The 18777-nt window shown below is 41.9% G+C and overlaps 1 long non-coding RNA gene across 3 annotated transcripts in view; it reads left to right on the top strand.

Annotated features, from left to right (window-relative positions):
- Nucleotide 1: 1 nt before the first annotated feature.
- The window catches only part of LOC125412371 (uncharacterized), a 29662-nt gene continuing 10886 nt past the window's right edge, over nt 2–18777 (top strand). For 2 of the 3 annotated variants that reach the window (XR_015737562.1, XR_007235578.3), the window contains exon 1: nt 14–150. This is a non-coding gene — a long non-coding RNA (uncharacterized LOC125412371). Of the gene's footprint in view, nt 151–18777 lie in introns of all 3 variants that reach the window. The other variant, XR_015000847.2, reaches the window with a different exon arrangement.

Raw genomic sequence — 18777 nt, 5'->3', positions numbered from 1 at the left:
CCACGCACTGACTGCAACATCCGTCCGCTGCTGCAAGCAATTTACCAGAGTTGCTTGTCTTCCTAGGACACAGCGGTATTTACCATACAGAGCTGGTAGACAGATTGTGCAACGTTCGGGTGAGTTTACGTGGCTTCTAGTGAAGAAGAGGTCAGTACTCAATGAAATGAAACCACTTGCTCTCCTCATTCTCTGAAAAACTGAAAATAAAGCATGCTGGTCTGAGGCAGGGGGCGTCACTAAAGTGCTCACCAGCATGGAGCTGAAGCCTGGCCTGCTCTGGGTACTTGCTCTGTAAACGCTGCAGGTAGCTCAGGGCTCTCAGTTTTGCTAGTGGAGCAAATACTCAGTAAACAATATCTCGTTCTCTCTCTCCAGAAACACGAGGTGTGAAACGAGAAAAATCCCTCAGCCCGAAGGTCAGTGGTGACCTTTCCACCAAAGCTGTTTACCGAAGCCAGCAGCCTGGGGTGGGCGAGCAGACAGGGTGGGAATTCCCTCCCGAGCCCTGAGCATGCCTCACTGCCTGCTCAGGGTTTCTGTTGGGCTGAAACTACCCTGAGCAAAGCAGCCGGAGAAGGGGGGACTCCGCTGTTCTGTTTCCCCGACTTCTTTTTGAAAAGTGAAACTCTCTGACTAGCTTTCCTAAATCGCAACCGAGCCAAAGCCTTTCTGATGGGGCACGCATAGCAGAACACACCCGGGGCACGCTAACTTTGGGCTGCTGTGTTCCTGGGCTGCAGAACCCTAGCAGAGCAGGTTCCCAGGGCGCCTGGGACAGCTGGAATGCAGCTTTGCTTTCCTTTGAATTTATCGGCTGACTCCTCCTTCCTCCCCGCCTCAGCCCTGATTTACGGTTGTACAGACTTGGTGGGGTGGCTTTGCTCCAACGTTATTTCTCTCTTCAGAAATAAACAGGGATTTTTACAGCTTCATAACCGTCCCTAAATTTGTTTGTTCTTCCCTCTGCGCACAGCGTGGGCCATGTTTGTTCCCTGGAAAAGTCGCCTCTCTAATCATTTTCACATTTCAACAGCTTTTGTTTCTTCTTTCTTGAAGGTTTATAAAAACGCCGATGGTACATTTGCTTTAGGTGATATGATACCTTAGACGTTTTCCCTGGCACTCGCTGGGAATCTGGGTGGCGAGGGGCCCTGTTGTCTTTGCTTATAGTGCAATGTGAAAACCCTAAAACACACTCATGCCTTCTGTGAGGCTGTGCCAGCCTTGTTCTCCCACTCAGTGCCTGGTCTGCTCATCCAGCCATGTGGCTGGATACCCTCTCTCTACAGGTATTATTTATGCTCCGGGGCAGCTCCCTTGACTCCAGCTGCTTTGTGCCCCTTCTCCAACTGGCAAACATCTGCTTAACCTTCAAGGCCCAGTTCACATGCATGCATATTTATGAGGTCTTCCCAAATTCCCCTCACTGAACTCACACATTCCTTTTCAGCCTTCAGGAAGGAGCTTGCACGCATTCTCTGTGTCTGTTTCTATTCACATTCCAGCCTCCGACATCATACCTGTCCTATAAGGTCCTTAAAAGTCTCATCTGAAGTTGCTTCCTTCTACCTAGCATACTCTGGCGTGAAAGATGGACATGGGAGACTTTATTCAGGTGATTTTAAGCGGTTCCCATTCTGGGAACTACTGGAGGTTATAAGGGTGACAATGAGCTCCTATGTTGCTTAGAAGACCGTAGCGATTTGATACAAGTTTAGGGGTGATCAAGATTGAAATGGATGGGGCTGGGGCTTCAGTTGTGTTCAACTCAGTCATCCTTCCAGAACAAAAGGGGAAACTTGGGTATCTCCTAGCTTCAGGTGCCATGCATTGCCTGGAACCCTTATTGTCATGCCCCCCCCCACACACACACATATTAGGTACACATGGGCCAATGCCTGAATTTGGCATGCTTCCTATTCTGTGCAGGATTGAACTGGTGCTCATTTTAGGTCATGCCTGCTCCACCTCTTGTACTGGCCTCACCTGGATTCTGCTATACTTGAGGATGTTTCAGTGTGCCTCCGAGACAATCCCACTTATGCACATTTTGCCCAGAAGTAGGGTAGCAACAAGTACCTGGAAATGGGGGCAGCAGTCCCTCTTCTAAGACTCCAATGAGATAGTAAAGACTCTAGGACCCCACACGTTATTCACTCATTCAGATCATATCTGAATGTGAACCTAATGTGAGCCGTGGATTATGGAGGTGCTGTAGAGACCAAGCTGACTTCGTGACATTGCCATTTTTTCAAGAATTCTAGACTCAGTGCAGGAGGTGGGTGTGAGAGAAAGCCAAAAGGCAGGCCTGAGGAAAGTCTGAATCCCAGTGTGATCCAGGGCCTTCCTCTGTTTCTCGTCTTGGCTTGTTCATCTCCTTATTCTGTTTGCAGTACAGGGTTGTGAGTGCCTGTTCCACAGGTCAAGGTTAGAATTACCAGCATAAACTTATTGTGGTGACAGCACCTAGTAGGAGCTCAATACATATTGGTTTAATAAATGGCAATAAATTAATGGTTTCTGCTCTTAGCCTTAATGTCAAAAGTTACAAAATAATCCCACACTAGTTCAGAATTATATATAATAAAGGGTTATTTAATTAGGGAAGACTCACAGATCACTGTCCTAGATCATAGTCCTCTGCACGAATGGGGTACAGGAATAGAGTCAAGCAGCGAGCAGTGAGAGCCGGAAGCAAGAGAGCAAGTGCAAGCTTTACAGTTGCATTTATAGTATAGGAGACCACACCCAAGTGGGTTGGTATCTTAAAGGCTATTGGTTGAAGGAGCTGAAAGAGCTCCCACAGCACCTCCCCCCTTTTGTTTAAATAAAAGAGTTCTAAACCCAATTCAAAACTATGTACACTAGGAACAGATATCAAGTATAAAATTAGATTTATAACCAGTATAAACAATATTAAGCAAGAAACATATCCTAGTGTTTTAATAAACATTCTATCCAAAGGAGTCTAAGTCTTGCATTGGAAAAGACTTGGCTAGATCATAAGAGGACGGTAACTACGACTATTTAATCTTCAACCCCATCAAAGGCCTGAGAAGGGAGATAATATTACTTGAATAGGCAGGAAGTGCAATCAAGCAGCTTCCAAAATGTGCAGTATATGACAGAGATAACTGACTGCCTGAGCAATCACCCAAAGTCTCATTTGCAATGTTGAAACAACCAACTTTGGTTAAGGCCTAGAGTAACTGACAGACCATTTTCAGAGTCAGGAAATTTTTCAAAACTGTCTTATCCTGTCTTGGCAAGATTTGACAGTCTTTTTTCTTGTATTCTGCTTGTCCAGTCTGGACATCGTGCATTTTGTCAGTGGTTGAGGCATGGACAGTTTCTTTCCCAAAGGCAGTTGTGCCAAGAAGAAGACAAGCTCCTAGTGGAGTGTCTTTGGTGCTCAATTCTCTCTCGGGAATAGATCAGTGCTGCCAGGAGCAATTGTGTCTCACGTCAACAGAATTCTAAGTTATTTAAATGTCATTTTCTACAGAAGTGGTTGAAGGTTACCTATCGTTGCAGAATAAATCTCTATGTATCTAAAGAACCTAATTAGTCTGACTATAAGTGTAACAAATATGAATGACTATTGACCTATAATACTTAATACCTATATAACTTAAAGATTAAGACTTCATATCAGAATATTAAACAGTCTTTAAACAACTGCGCAGTAAAGGAGGACAATGACATCAAAATGTAAACAATGTATAAATATCTTAATCAGAGGTAGAAATATATAATGCAATATGATAAATACATCCTAAAATTGTATCAATATACAAAATGTCTTAAACAGAGGTAGAAACATACATGCATACAATACAACAAAATAACTTTGCATAGGTGTGCAAATATTGTAAACAGAAATAACAAATATAATTTTAAGTATCAATATACAAGAAACTATACCAGTATAAATTGTCCATAAATAATAGCTTATTAATAACAAGTTATAACAAGTAATAATACTTGTTAATAACAAGTATTAACTCTATTACTCATTATTATTAGTAGTAGTAGTATGAATAAGTTCACACTAAATTACCTATTATCCCATTCAATTTTCTTTTGAGATCTCTAGGCCTATATAATTTCCACCCCAACCCCCAACCCTATGTGAGTAATAATCAACCCCTAAATGGTATTTCTAACCATGAAGACAAACTTTGTTGGGTGAGGGGATGTTGCTTTCTAGAATTGCTTCCTGCTGTCATGTGGGCAATGATTTTTTCTATAGAAACCCGTAAATTTAAAATGATGGTTAAGTTTCAAGATTGCTGTTTTGTATAATTACAAATGGTCTCTGAGTAGTTGATAGGGTCTTTGTTAGTTTGTTTATTTATTTTGAAGTTCTTATTTGTAGTTCTGGCCAGAATGTAAGAAGGTGCACCATTTCTGCAGCTGGTGCATAAAAACCTATCTCATAGTAGAGCTATTAGCATCGTGATCTTATATCAACTAGGTGGAGTCATTGTTGTGGGGCCCCATCTTCTTTATAGAAACTTCAAAGATTACTGCAGGAAAATCTACTGTTCATTGTGGAGAACTTAAGCATTATTTATATAGACATATATTCAACAAAAGATACAATATAAACAAAATGGGCATGGAGAAAAGTAAAATATTTCCTTAAAATCTTTCTTCTTTCTGTCCCATACCAGATGGCTCCTGACATGAGATGGAAATTCTGAATTTTTCTTTGAACAACATGCTTGGATTTAGAGAAGGATAGTCATTGTCTAACTTCAAAGCCAGCTCTTATTTTTAACTAGAGATGTATATGTATCCAAATAATTAAATTTTACCATGCAGATAATACAGATTATAAAATAGATTTCTCTTTGCTTGTTGATTCTTTCTGGATAGCTATCTTTTTATCTTTAGGCATCTAGATGTCCGAGATCTCTCCACTCTTTGAAGATGAATATTTTCTTGCAAAGACAAGAACAGAACCCTGCCCCAACCCTTCTGAGGTTTCTTACCACCTGTATGATTACCACCTCTGTGGATGAGTCGTCATTTCTCTTTCACAAGAGGTTTCTCTTTTTCAAACCGAATATTTATCAATTTTGATGGTGTCCATAGCTTTTCTTCTCCTGTGGAAACAAGAGTGAAATCCCTTCCTCAACATAGCACATCTTCTGGTTTCCATTGTAAGTTCAGCACATCCTTGAAATACACTGGCTGATTTAATTCAGAAGTTTTTTTTTTATTACCCAGTGTCTCTCTGCTGCCATTGTTCCTTTCTCATTACCGTTAAGAAAATTCAAGGTTAATAAAGCATTATTCAATCTATTTCTCGGGGTATTTTCCATCCTTTTCTGTTTGTTTAGCATATCCTTTATAGTTCGATTTGATTTTTCTATAACTGCCTGAACTGTCTTTGGTATACCTATAATATGCTTTCTATTAAAATAAGCAAAAATCTGTTTTGCTTTTTTAGACACATATGCTGGACCATTGTCTGTCTTTATTTGTGCAGGTATACCTCTAAGGGCCATAACTTCTAATAAATGTGTGATTACTGAATCAGCCTTTTCTGAGCTCAAGGCAGTTGGTTATTGAAAACCTGAATAAGTGTCAATGATGTGGTGTACATATTTTAATTTTCGAAATTCTATAAAGTGAAATTCATCCATCTGCCAGATCTCATTCCTTTGGACACCCTTTGGGTTACGGTATTTGGTTATAGAAAGAGCAAGTAAGACACCTCTTTATAATCTCCTTAGCTTGTCACAATGTAATAGAAAACTCTTTAAACCTTTGCTATTGACATGATGTTTCTTATGAAATTTGAGTCTTTCAACACACTTCCAATCAATAATAAATCAATTTGTGCATTACCTTGAACTAGAGTACCCATATGGGATTGGATGTGTGTTATGTATGTGGGAGAAAGCCTATTCCTGATTATATCTTGAACCTGTATGAATAATGAAATCAATTCTGTATCATCTGGTACAAATTCAATGGTTTTAATAGTCAAGACAACTCTTTCTGCATATTGTGAATCAGTAATTATATTGAGAGGTTCTTTAAAATCCCTTAGTACCATGAGAATAGCATATAATTCTGCCTTCTGGACAGAATTATAAGGGCTTTGTTCCGCCTTACTAAATTCTTCTGATTTGTAACCTGCCTTTCCTGATTTATTTGCATTAGTATAAAATGTATGGGCTCCAGTTATTGGTGCATCATGTACAATTTGGGAAAGAATCCAAGTAGTTATCTTTATAAGGTTAATTCTATTACTTTTGGAATAATTGCTATTAATTTCTCCCACGAAATTAGCACAAAGTCTCTGTCATGGTTCATTGTCTTCCCATAATTTTTTAATTTTATCAGCAGTAAAAGGCACTATAATCTCTGCTGGGTCTTTACCTGCTGGTTGACAAAGTCTCTGTTTTCTTTATATAATTAATTCAGAGACTTTTCCATGTGAGTTTTTAATTTTACTTGTTTTTTTTTTTACTTGGTTTATGTGGCAAAAAGATCCATCCTAAGATAATATCTTCCCTCTGCATTAAAATTCCTGTAGGGGAAATTCTGGAAGGCAATATGGCTAGAATACAATTATGATTTGGATTCACTTTATCTACATGTGCCTCCTGTAATTTCTCTTCATCGACCATCAATCCTTTTTTTTGCTTCAGCTGTTAATTCTCTGGGACTATTTAAGTCTTTGTCACCATCTAAGGTTTTGTTTAAATGAACTATTAGGTCAGGTATTATCCCAACAGCCAGTCATAGACTGGAAATATCTCCTAACGATATTTGAAAGTCATTAATAGTCTGTAATTAGTTTCTCCTGATTTGTGCCTTTTGTGTTCTAATTTTCTGTAAACCTATTTTGTAATGTAGATAATTGACAGAATCTCCTCTTTGTATTTTTTCAGGAGCAATTTGTAATCCCCATTTAGGCAAAACATTTTTTTTTTACTTCTTCAAACATTCTTTCTTAAGTATATGCATTTGAGTCATATAAGACAATGTTGTGTATGTAATGGTAAATTATAGACTTAGGAAATTGCTTGTGTATTATTTCCAATGGCTGATTACAAAGTATTGGCACAGGTTGGAACTATTGAGCATTCCCTATGGGAGGACAGTCCACTACTATTTCCTAGTAGTCTGAGAATTATTATAAGTAGGCACTGTGAAAGCAAATTTTTCTTGATCCTATTCTTGTAAATGTATAGTGAAGAAACAGTCCTTTAAATCAATATCTATAAGAGACCATCCATTTGGTAATAGAGAATGCAGAGGAATTACAGACTGTAAAGGACCCATAGGTTGGACAACCTTGTTGACAGCTCTTAGATCTGTCACCATTCTCCATTTTCCAGATTTCTTTTTAACAACAAATACAAGAGAATTCCAAGGGGTGGTTGATTCTTCCATATGGTGAGCATTTAATTGCTCCTATACCAGCTATTCCAAAGCCTGCAATTTGTCTTTCATTAAAGGTCATTTTTTAACCCATATGGGCTTCTCAGTTAACCATTTTAAAGACAAGGCTGTTAGTACCTCTGACAGCTTGCTAGTTGCTTTGTGTTCTTGTACATCCTGAATGGCTGGTGACCTTTGCTTATAATATTTTATAATATTCTTCCCAGAAACATGAGTTTTGGAGACTGCCGAAGTTAACCTGGGTATTTTATTGCTGCAACAGGTTTTGACCCCATATATTCACTGCAGTATTAGTTACATATGGCCTCAACCTTCTTTTCTACTCTTCTGGCTTTTATGCATTCAACGCACCTCATGCTTTATTTTCCTTGAGATATGGTTCCAATTCCTAGGAATTAAATATCTGCCTCAGTCACATTCACACTTGTGTCTAGTAATCCCTCAATTATAGTGTCATTTATATGCACTCTTAGCTTTGGCTTTGGTCCTTGATTATTTATAGATGTCTGCCAAAATATGCATTTCTTATTTCCTACTGGAGTTTTTAACATCTTCCAGAACAGTATGTGTGTGTTTTTTTAACGTAGACACTGGATTGCTTGATTTTCACATGTGGAGACATGTTCTCCACAGTGACTTGGAATGACTGGGCTTTGTTTGACATTGGAGCCTGTGGGAGGCCCACCAAGGAGTTTCCCAGTATCATCAGGTTGTCTTGTCTGCCTCTTGTTGACCTACATTCATTAGTCCAATGTTGGCCTTTGTCATACCTCCTACATATACCAGAAGGCTGAGTCCTCTTTTTCTTGCCATTCCTAGAGGAGATTATTCCTAGGAATTCCTTGTCTACAGTTCCTTCTTAGATGACCTATTCTTCCACAATTAAAACATTTGGTATTTCGCTGTCTCCTCCTACCACTGGAAATTGCTTCTCTTACCCAAGCTTCAGTACTATAATCAAATGTTTCAACATTCATTGTATGCAAGATCCATTCATCTATGGGTGCTGATCTAACCTTTTAAAGGACCAAGGCTCTTCTTAATTCTAGGTTGGCATTTTCAAAAGCCAAGGATTCAATTAGTACATGTCTAGCTTCAGGGTCTGTCACTCCTAATTTAACGCCTTAGTTAAACTTTGTAAAAAGTCAGTAAAGGGTTCTCCCTGGCTCTGTTCAACCCTAATATATGACTCACTCTACTTTCCTAGTTCCTGAATCCTGTCCCAAGCATTTAAAGCTGTGTGTTGTAAAGGGGCAAGGTGTTTTCATCATAGTGAGCCTATTGCTGAGGATCAGAGTAATGACCCTTGCCAAGAATTTGATCTTGGGAAATTTCAAGTCTTGCTTTCCTCTGTTGCTCTAAAAGTTTTGCCTCTTCTCTCAAATAACACTTCCAAAGCAGCTGAGGTCCATTCTCTAAGATTGCTGAGATTAATTGAAGCCAATCATGGGGGGTAGCCTTAGTGCTTGAGGTTCAAGTTTTCACCATTTCCCTGACAAAAGGTGAATGTAGCCCATAAGAAACTACTGCTTGTTTTTATGTCTTTTAGCTCACTCATATGTATTGGTTTCCATGCATATTCTTTGACTACCTTAGGGTACTTTGTGCCAGATGAATCCAGTAAAATCCAAGGAAATTACTGGATATGCAGTTGAAACTCTGTGTAAGTCATTCCATGGTCTGGCATGTACCAATGAGGCTAAATCCTGTTCTTGTACCTTCTGTCCCTTCTCATCAATTTTAATAAATCCCTCAATCTTTTAAAAATTTTTTACTACTGCTTTTTAAAAAGTCTGAATCTCCTGTTCAGTGTTCTGTTCTAAGGTATGAAACTTGTCCAGTAAAGATAATGTCTCATCCTTGGATATATCATAACTTTTCAACAGATTTTGATAGTTAAATTCAACAGCACAAATTTTTTCATATAATTTTATCAAATTAATGCTATCCCTCTCCATAGTATTAAGTCATATTTTTAATGAGATAATATTGAAAACAAAGCTAATTCCTAGAATCAAATAAAGGGAAGGAAAATAGCATAAGTTTTGCACAATACCTTCAATAATATGAACAAAATAATTATTAAACTCCTGCATGTTATCAGTCATTTTTTTGTAGTTTTTTTTTAAATCTTACCTGTTGTAAAGTAATTTCAATGAATTGGAGTAGGTGTAATAATTGTTATTGGCCAGCAAGTGTTGCAGTTGCAGCCACGTGGTTGAGAAATGCTAGCAGCAGCAAACAGCATGTGTTGTTTACTTAGGTACTGAAAAATATGCTTTGTTTAACAAATTAAGAGCAGTTATTATGATGATCAAATGATACCAAGAGTTGGGGCCCAGGGAAAAACAAAGAAAACCAAAACTTTTCCGTCAGTGCAAATTGTAGACTGTGTACACTGTGAGGATCACAAGCAGCAGTGTGTGGGCTGGCCTGTAACACACAGAGAGGTAACATGTGGGTCCCAAGTCAGGGAGCACTGAGAAGCAGCCTGCTGCATCTGAGGGCCAACTAGAACCACAGGCAGGAGAGTCAGTGCCCACTGTGCCATGCAGCTGGTGGACTGATCCCAAAAAGTGTGGACTGGTCCCCACATTCAGGCACCAGATTATGACAGAAGTTACAAAATAATCCCACACTAGTTCAGAATTATGTATAATAAAGGGTTATTTATTTAGGGGAGACTCACAGATCACTGTCCTAGATCACAGACCTCTGCACGAACGGGGAACAGGAACAGAGTCTAGCAGCCGGAAGTGAGAGCCAGAAGCAAGAGAGCAAGCACAGGCTTTACAGCTGCATTTCCAGTATAAGAGACCATGCTGAAGTGGGCTGGTATCTTAAAAGCTATTGGCTGAAGGAGCTCCCACGGCATAGCCTGTTTGGGGAAAGGTATTTTACCTGTGCCGTAGCATGTACACATGACAACTGCTGCCTTAGTTAAGGCTACTATTGCTATGGTATGACCAAAAGCAACTTGGGAGGAAAGGGTTTATTTCACCTACACTTCCATCACACAACAGTTCATCATCGAAGGCAGTCAGGGCAAGAACCCTAGTAGAGCAGAATCTGAAGGCATGGCGATCTGATGCAGAGGCCATGGAAGGGAGCTGCTTACTGGTGTACTCCTCATGTCTTGCGTAGCCTGTTTTCTTATAGCACCCAGGACCACTACCCCAGGACTGGCACCACTCCCAGTGTGCTGGGAGCCTTCCACATCAACCACTGACTAAGACAATACATACAGGCTTGCCTACAGCCTGTACTTATGAAAACACTTTCTCACGAGATTTCCTCCTCTCAGATGACTCTAGCTTGGGTCAGTTGACACAATCAGCTTCACACAACAACTAACAATACCAAGATAGCACACATACCCACGGTAAGAATTGGGATGCATGCACTGAAGACTGAGGGGGAGCTGTGTAGTGTTTTTCCTCTCCTTGGGAGACAGTGTAGTTACTATTCAAGGATACAGGTAGGTAGGACTTTCTGGAAGAATGAAGCTCAAGCAGTCTTCATGTAGAGTTGGACCAGAAACTCCTGTGTTCTTCCTTCAGACGACCATGGAAGATTTCCTGCAGTTCTGGAGTCTGTATTGTAAGCATCCTTCTCAGCCTCTTCCTCAGCATCTGCACTCACGGGGCAACATCTGCACTCACGGGGCAACATCTGCACTCACTGGGCAGCATCTGCACTCACAGGACAGCATCTGCACTCACAGGACAGCATCTGCACTCACAGGACAGCATCTGCACTCACAGGGCAGCATCTGCACTCACGGGGCAGCATCTGCACTCACAGGGCATCTGCACTCACTAAGCAGCATCTGCATTCACTGGGCAGCATCTGCATTCACTGGGCAGCATCTGCACTCACTGGGCAGCATCTGCATTCACTGGGCAGCATCTGCACTCACAGGACAGCATCTGCACTCACTGGACAGCATCTGCACTCACAGGGCAGCATCTGCACTCACGGGGCAGCATCTGCACTCACAGGGCAGCATCTGCACTCACGGGGCAACATCTGCACTCATTGGGCAGTAGCTTGTCTGTGAAAAGAAAGCCAGGCTAGACATGACTTAAGGGTTCTGTTGTTCTTAGATCTGTGAAATTAGGTAAGAATGGGCTGGGGATTCAAAGCATATGTGTCAGGAGCTGTTGCCCTCAGAGTAACAACAGGGAACTGTGCAGTGATTGATTTCTCAATGCTGGCAGCACACGTGTCTGAGCTGTGTGCTGACTCATACAAGTCATCCTTGGAACTGCCTGGCCCAGGCCAAGACAGGGTTTTCAGTCTCAGTGTGGCCACAGGTACATGTGAAGACAGAGTGCAGAAATCCAGGTTCGGAAGCATGAGTATCCACAGTGGAAATAACCGAAATACTTCACGGTGTTTTCAGGAAAATAGAACTCCGTTGTCGATGATCCCTAAGCTCCTTTCTGATGATCCCTAAGCTCCCAACATGCACTCCATACCAGCACTCCCTCAGTGAGGTCAGGCAGTGTGTAATTCCAGCCCCCGACTCCACCCCCACACATGGTCCTGTTACAACCCCAATATCCAGCTACCCGGCAGTTTTATGCGTCACACATTAACATACACCTGGAGATCTCAGACATTTGGTCTTTCCTGGATACCCTACATTTGGGAAAGCACACTATGGTGGGTAGAATGACAAGCCTCCAAAGATATCCCAGTCCTAATCCCTGGAACCTGTAAGCAAAAGGGAATTAAGGTGCCGGCTAGAGTTAAAAGCTGGCTTATCTAGGACAGCCTCATATAATGAGGGCCATTGCAAATTGTAAGATGGAGACAAAAGTCAACATCAGAGTATGTCACATAGCAACTGTTACCCACCTTAGATGGCTTTGCAGATGAAGGAAGGGGCTCTTGGTCATAGACTATGGGTAGCCTATAGTTGGAAAGGCAGGAAAATAGGTTTTTCCCAAGAGCCTCTGAGTGTCTTGATTTTAGCCCAGTGAACTTCTGTGAAACATAGACCTAGGTAACCACAGACGGTGAACTTGGGTCATTTTAAACCTCGGAGTCATAGCAATTTGTTATTGTAGCCTGGGAATCTAATACCCACCCAGTCAGACAGACTTCTGTCCTGTGGAGCCTGTGATATAACAGAGACAGATCCGTATCCAGGGCGCCGTGGCACAGAGTAAGAAAGCTGCCATCTGATAAGCCCAGGATGTCATGTCAACACACTGGAGAAAAAACCCAGCCTACACGTGGATGTGGAGGAACAGCTTCCTCGGAGAGCTCCACAGGCCCAGGGCGGGCTGTCACAGTGTCCGTGTACACCGGGCAGTCAAGTAAATACCTACCAGAGGCAGGAGAGGACGGATGATGAAAGAAAGGCCCTCGCTGGGCCCTGCCTGTTAGGTAAGCAGGAGTTAAGAAGGGGCAATAGAAAACAGGGTGAGGTGTTCCGGGCAGAAGCAGCAGCTGGGGCAAAGACCTGCAGGCTATTTAGAGAACTAAACAAAGTTGACTTTGGCTGGGACACAGTGCCCCGTGGGGGGCAGAGGGAAAGAGGCCCAGATCATGAGAGCCTTGTCAGCTATAATTAGACATTTGGCCTGTATTCTATGTGCCATTGGCTTGGCTGCCCCTCCTCCCTCCCTCGTCTCTTCCTCTCCTCTCCTGGGTTATACTTTAACGTCTTTTAACTAGAGGATGTTTGTTTGACCTTGATGACAATAAATAGCTCCTGTCCCAGCCCACACCTATTTTATCTCGGATTTAAGATCTAAACCAGTGATTATCATTTGGGGTAAGGTGGACAATAAATACTGAATCTGTGATTATGAACACCAGATTGAGTTGACACTCTCACTTCCAGTTAGTGTTTGAGATCTACGATCCCGGGGTTTCGGAGTCAGTTAAATAGGACCGTGATTGTGTCACCTCCTGTGTCTGCTGAAGATCCAATGAGTTAGTCCACCTAAGCGTTTTCGAAGGGTCAATACCATGGAAGTTATCTCTTACAGTCATGCCTACCTGTCCAATTGTTATCAACGAAGTCAGAACTATTGTGTTGATAAACTTCCACACCAGTCCTGATTACCCCCAGGCCTCTGTTGTCACCTGCATCCAGACAGAGGGCTTGCAGGGGTCACCGCAAGCAGCCAAGCTTCCCTCCTAACTTCTGGAGGAGCCCAGCCTAAGGAAAGCAGCAGTGGGTAGCTATGGCAAAGCAGTTATGGTAGTTATGGCAAAGGAGTTATGGTAAGCAGTTATGGCAAAGGGCATGGACATTAACCCTTCAGCTCCCTCTTCTCAAGTTTCCAGGCCTGCTCTAACAGGTTAGCCTCTGAGCAGCGGCCTCTTCCTTACAAGCACTGTCTTTGAATTCTGGAGCTGTTCCCTCCTCTCCCCCGTGAAGACATAGCCATGTTAACAGATTCCTGCTGCTGGCGAGTGCCAGAGCTCCCTTTGCACCTAAGCATGTGCTCTCTTCACTGCCTTTTCTTCCAGCAACTCAGTGTGAACATCCTTCCTTCTGTTTCCTGGGGGAACCAGATTGCCACCTTTTGAAAACAAGGAAGCTGCTAGACAGGGTCCTAGCGCTGGGAGGGGGAAGTGGATGTGAGCTCCCACCCCAGACCAAGAAGCTCTCTACAGCTGACAATCACTGACAGGGGAAAAGTTACTTTTCCCCACTGGAGCTTCACAGGGAATATTAATCCCGCATGGGAGGCCCCGTGCCAAGCACTAGATGGGCAGCAGCACAAAATGAAGTTCGTGATGTGTTTGAAGACGTTTTGTCTCATGTTCGTTTCTTTGGACTTTTTTTTTGTCTTATTGATCTTCTTTTAATTTCCATTGGGAGTGGTTCTTTGCTTGCTTTTGAGAGAGAGAGAGAGAGACAGAGAGCTCTTTGCTTGTTGTGGAGGATGTGGGAGGAGTTGGGAGAGGGAGGGAAAAGTATAATCCAAACATATTGTATGAAGAAAACGTTTTTAAGAAGTCTTTTTTTAAAAAGCTAACCCTTAAACATGAAACACTTTCTCAACCAAAAGGAACCCAGAACAGTCATCCGCCTCTCTACCTTGTGTAGCAGGATCAGCAGTGGTGGTTTCTAAAAGTCACGGCTTTTATTCACAAGACTTTATTTCACAATATGTTAAAATCAAAATACAAAACAATTAGGGTTTAGAAAATATAACTAATTTACGCTACTACTTTCGGTTTTTTTATGTCTATAGGTGTTTTGTCTGCATGTATATCTGTGCATTATGTTCATGCCTGGTGCTTGCAGGGGCTGCAGAAGGGCATTAGATCCCTTGGAACTCAAGTTACAGAGAATTGTTAGCCATCATTTGAGCTTAGCCTGGGAAATGAACTCGGGTCCTCTAGAAGAACAACTAGTGATCTTAACCACCGAACCATCTCTCTGGGCTCCGTAATAAAACAATTTTAAGTGCTCTAATTGGATTTGCAGAAAGACACAAACTACTGATAAGGCCGATAAGGCCTCCAGACTTCCAGCAACAGATTGTCTGCTAGATTTCCTGCAATGTCACGGTCAAAGTCAAGGACAGAGATAGTCCGATTGTAATATTCCTTTAGAGATGATCTTGTGGGCCTCTGACCCAAGAAGCTTTGGGAAAGAGCAATATATGCAAATGATAGAGTCATGTGATTGACACCTGAGCTCTTCAATAAAGAGCTTGCCAGTTTCCCATGAGAACCAGAGAAAAGCTGAAGCAATGAACCATGGGATATATAGTTTAAGCCATAGAAGTCGCCAGTGTAACCATCAGAGTTGTATGTCTTGCCTGGTATGCAACCAAAGTTACCAGGGTGAAAAACTGAACAAATCTCCAAGTCTCCAGCCATAGTAAAGGTTGTGGCCTAAGACGATTATTTGGGTGTTAGGAGAGTAATCAGTGCCCTCAAATAGAGTCTCAGAAGTGTGAAGATTGAGTCACCCTTGCTGCCAATAATTAAATCGAAAATAGTTTGTCCACTGAAACAGTAACTTCAGCCAAAGAGGAGCTTACGGGACTGCAAGCTCTATGGAAATTTGGGGTGAAACAACTGTGTGATTCACTGTCCATCCCCTGTAGTTACACAAAATGGGGTGTGTGTGAAAAAGTACTTGGTGACTATGACGCCAAGACAAGGGTACAACTCTTTATTGGATAGACTCCTATAGAGAATCTTGATTTTGAGAACTTAATAATGAAGATAAGGTCTAAAACCCTGGGAGCTGGGGCCACTGGGCTCTCTTGTGATAAGCTACTCCTCGGCATCAAGTTTAGCTAAATTTGTTTTTTTAAAGACATATTGAATTTGTGATCCTCCTGCTTTAGCTTCCTAAGCCCCTGGGATTACAAGTCCTCTCCACTTGAGGCCTTGGAAGCTAAGTATGTGGCTTTGATGTAGGCAGTGAGTGAGTTCTGTGGCCTGCAGTTTGATAAAAGGCAGTCCCCATCTCTCTGGATCGCTGCAGAAGCAACCATCTTCTGGTGCATGGCACCTGTCCCAGCCATCACTCTCAGCCAAAGTGCTCCCCACCTGCCATGCCCTATTTTCCTCCCGGGGACATCTCGAGAGACCCCAAGCACATCCAGACTGGGAACTCGGAGACTGTGGAGTGGGAAAAGTTGATCCTTTTCTTTTCCTTCATGTTTTCTTCAGTTCAAAGAAGTTGGTGCAAATCACAACTGAATTTTACAGCCCCAAAGGGGCCAAAGCAAATCAACCTCACAACCACAACCACAACAGAAAGCGCTTATTACAGCAAAATGTGGGGAGAGCTTCAGCTGTAGCACCCTCGAGGCAATTATCTACCTCTGGCTGATTTCCAAGTCCTGGAGGACCTCATGTTGATTGCAGCCCCATGATCGGGCCCGTGTGAGGAGGCTGTCCTTGATCCAAATGTCTGTGGTTGTGGGTAAATATGTTCATATCCTAGCAACTCCACAGCACCTTAATCAGAGGTGGGGGCTTTTGCATTCTGTTACTGGGAGAACAGGTTTGAGATGGGGCCTGAGGCCAGAGTGTCTTGGTAAAGACATTAATTCATTTCCTTTTGGTCATCTTTGGCTACTCCTTACAAGTTGGAGTCATCTCTCAATTCAGCCTTCCAGTGTCTTCTAGAAATCCAATTTTCTGTCTTTCTTGGAAACACACAAGCCAATGTTACTGATTTTGCACACTTTCCCTGAGGGCCCAGTTCCAGGTGCTGTTTGGGATTAGGAAAATGGAGATGCTTCCGATGTGGCTTCGTCCTTGAGAAGCCCAATGAAGACAGGAAGCCTGACCACAGATGCTGGCTTAGACTTGCTCCAGCCTATGTCCGTGCCCTTGCATTTGCTCCTCTAAGCCTGGAAGCCCTGGGTTATCTTGCTTCTCCACCCTCACCCATGGTTGTCCATGCTTCTGGGACAATCTGTACTTTGGATACCCATCTGTTTCAGAATCTCACTAAGAATAGACTCATCTGGTATTCAGCTTACCATTTCTTCCAACTGAACTCCTCTAGTTGGGAATTGCTACTGGCATCGGTGGGCAGACTATCATTACTGGTGGATTAATTCAAGAGAAACATGCAGCATCCCATAGCCTAGCTGCCTCAGTTTAAGTCCTTCTTGCTGAGTGATCCTGGCCTAGCCTTCCAGCTTCTTAAGACTCAGTTTTTCTACTTATAAAATGGGAATAAACTGTTACATAGTGTTGTGAGAATGAGCAAATTCTTATTAAAATCCATGTTAAAATTGCTGTCAGCTATAAGGATTTCATCAGCATAGCTACTAGGATAGCTGTCACTAACAGATATCTACTGAGTAAACGCTATGTTCCAGACAATGTGAACTGGGTAGAGAGCTGACTGTGTGCTTGTGTGGTTGGAAAGAGCCTAATCTAGTCTGTGATAGGGCAGAGTTTGCTTTGACAGCTACTATACATTTCCTTTACATGTGTCTCCATCTGTACAAACTGATTCCCCAAAGCAGTGATTCTCAACCCATGGCGGGGGGGGGGGTCTCAACGCCTTTCAGGGGTCACATATCAGATTTCCTCTATATTAGATATTTATATTACAATTCATAATAGTGGCAAAATGATAGTTATGAAGTAGCAATGAAATAATTTTATAGTTGGGGATCACCAGAACATGAGAAATTGTATTGAAGGATCACCTCAATAGGAAGGTCACATCATTGAGAATCACTTCCCTAGAGGGAGAAACTATTTTCTTAATTGCTCATTTTGCCATATAGTAAATGCTTAGTGAATGCCTCTTGATCAATGAATGGCAACAAGTTTGCTAGCCAACTCTCTCATCGGGCACAGGAACAACATATCTGTGTGAGAAACAGATTAGCTTTCAACTAGTAAGTTCTTCAGAGCTGGAAGATATAGTCCTCGTATCAGTTAGTACCCAATCAAATCAGGAGACAAACCGATACTCATTGAAGTTTCAAATCAAGTCATTTACAACATATGTCATGATGTAGGAGGGAGTAGGTAAGGAGCAAGAGAGAAGGGCTAGCTGTGCAGAAGAAGGTCTGAAGCATGAATAGAAACTAACACGAGCAAAGGAAGCATGGAGACATATAAAGTCAAGGACTCAGAAAACTTAGCAAATCACAGCAACAATAAAATGACTATCACTTGTCATAACTGAACATGACGTGACTACAAAAGACCATGGGGCATTGCTTAGGCATAGCACGAAGTCCATACAGGTTCTGCCTCCTCAATGAATATAGGAACCTGTCGATGAGAGGAAGATTGAAGGCTAGGGGGATGGACATGTGAGTGAGTAGAGTGGAGGATGGGTGGAGAGGTGTGTGAGTGGGTGGGTGGAGGGCGGATCGATGACTGAATGTCTGTAAGAACATCCATTTTGGATGAATCAAGAGGATATGAAAATATGAAGAAGAGTCATGGTTAAAAGATCATATTTTGGTCTGAGTATTAGGTTGAATGGTATTAAGAACTATTTGTTAAAAAAAGCATCACATTTATTATTAAATAAGAAGAAAATAAAGGCAAGGAACTTTTAAAATGAAGCATCCCATCCAAAGATGGCTACTGTTGGTATATCAGTGTAAGTCTTTTCGGTTCTCTTGTGTCTTTTCTATCCCTTATACATATATTCCTACATGTCTTTCTGTGATTCTTCTACACACCTATTCATTCATCCACCTGGTCAAAGATTCTTTTCTAAAAGAAAAGAAGTTCATGGGATACTTATATGTTGTAACTTAATTTTCAAATTAATTCATTATAAAAACTCAATTTTGTCTCCTTTTGTCTTAATATAATAACTCCTCTTATGAAAGATGCCCTTCTTCTGAAAGGTGCCAGCTAGTGGCTCAG

This window comes from Myodes glareolus, chromosome 3, assembly GCF_982192425.1.
Source record: "Myodes glareolus chromosome 3, mMyoGla1.1, whole genome shotgun sequence".
NCBI lineage: Eukaryota > Metazoa > Chordata > Mammalia > Rodentia > Cricetidae > Myodes > Myodes glareolus.
This window is presented reverse-complemented; position numbering and strand designations above follow the sequence as displayed.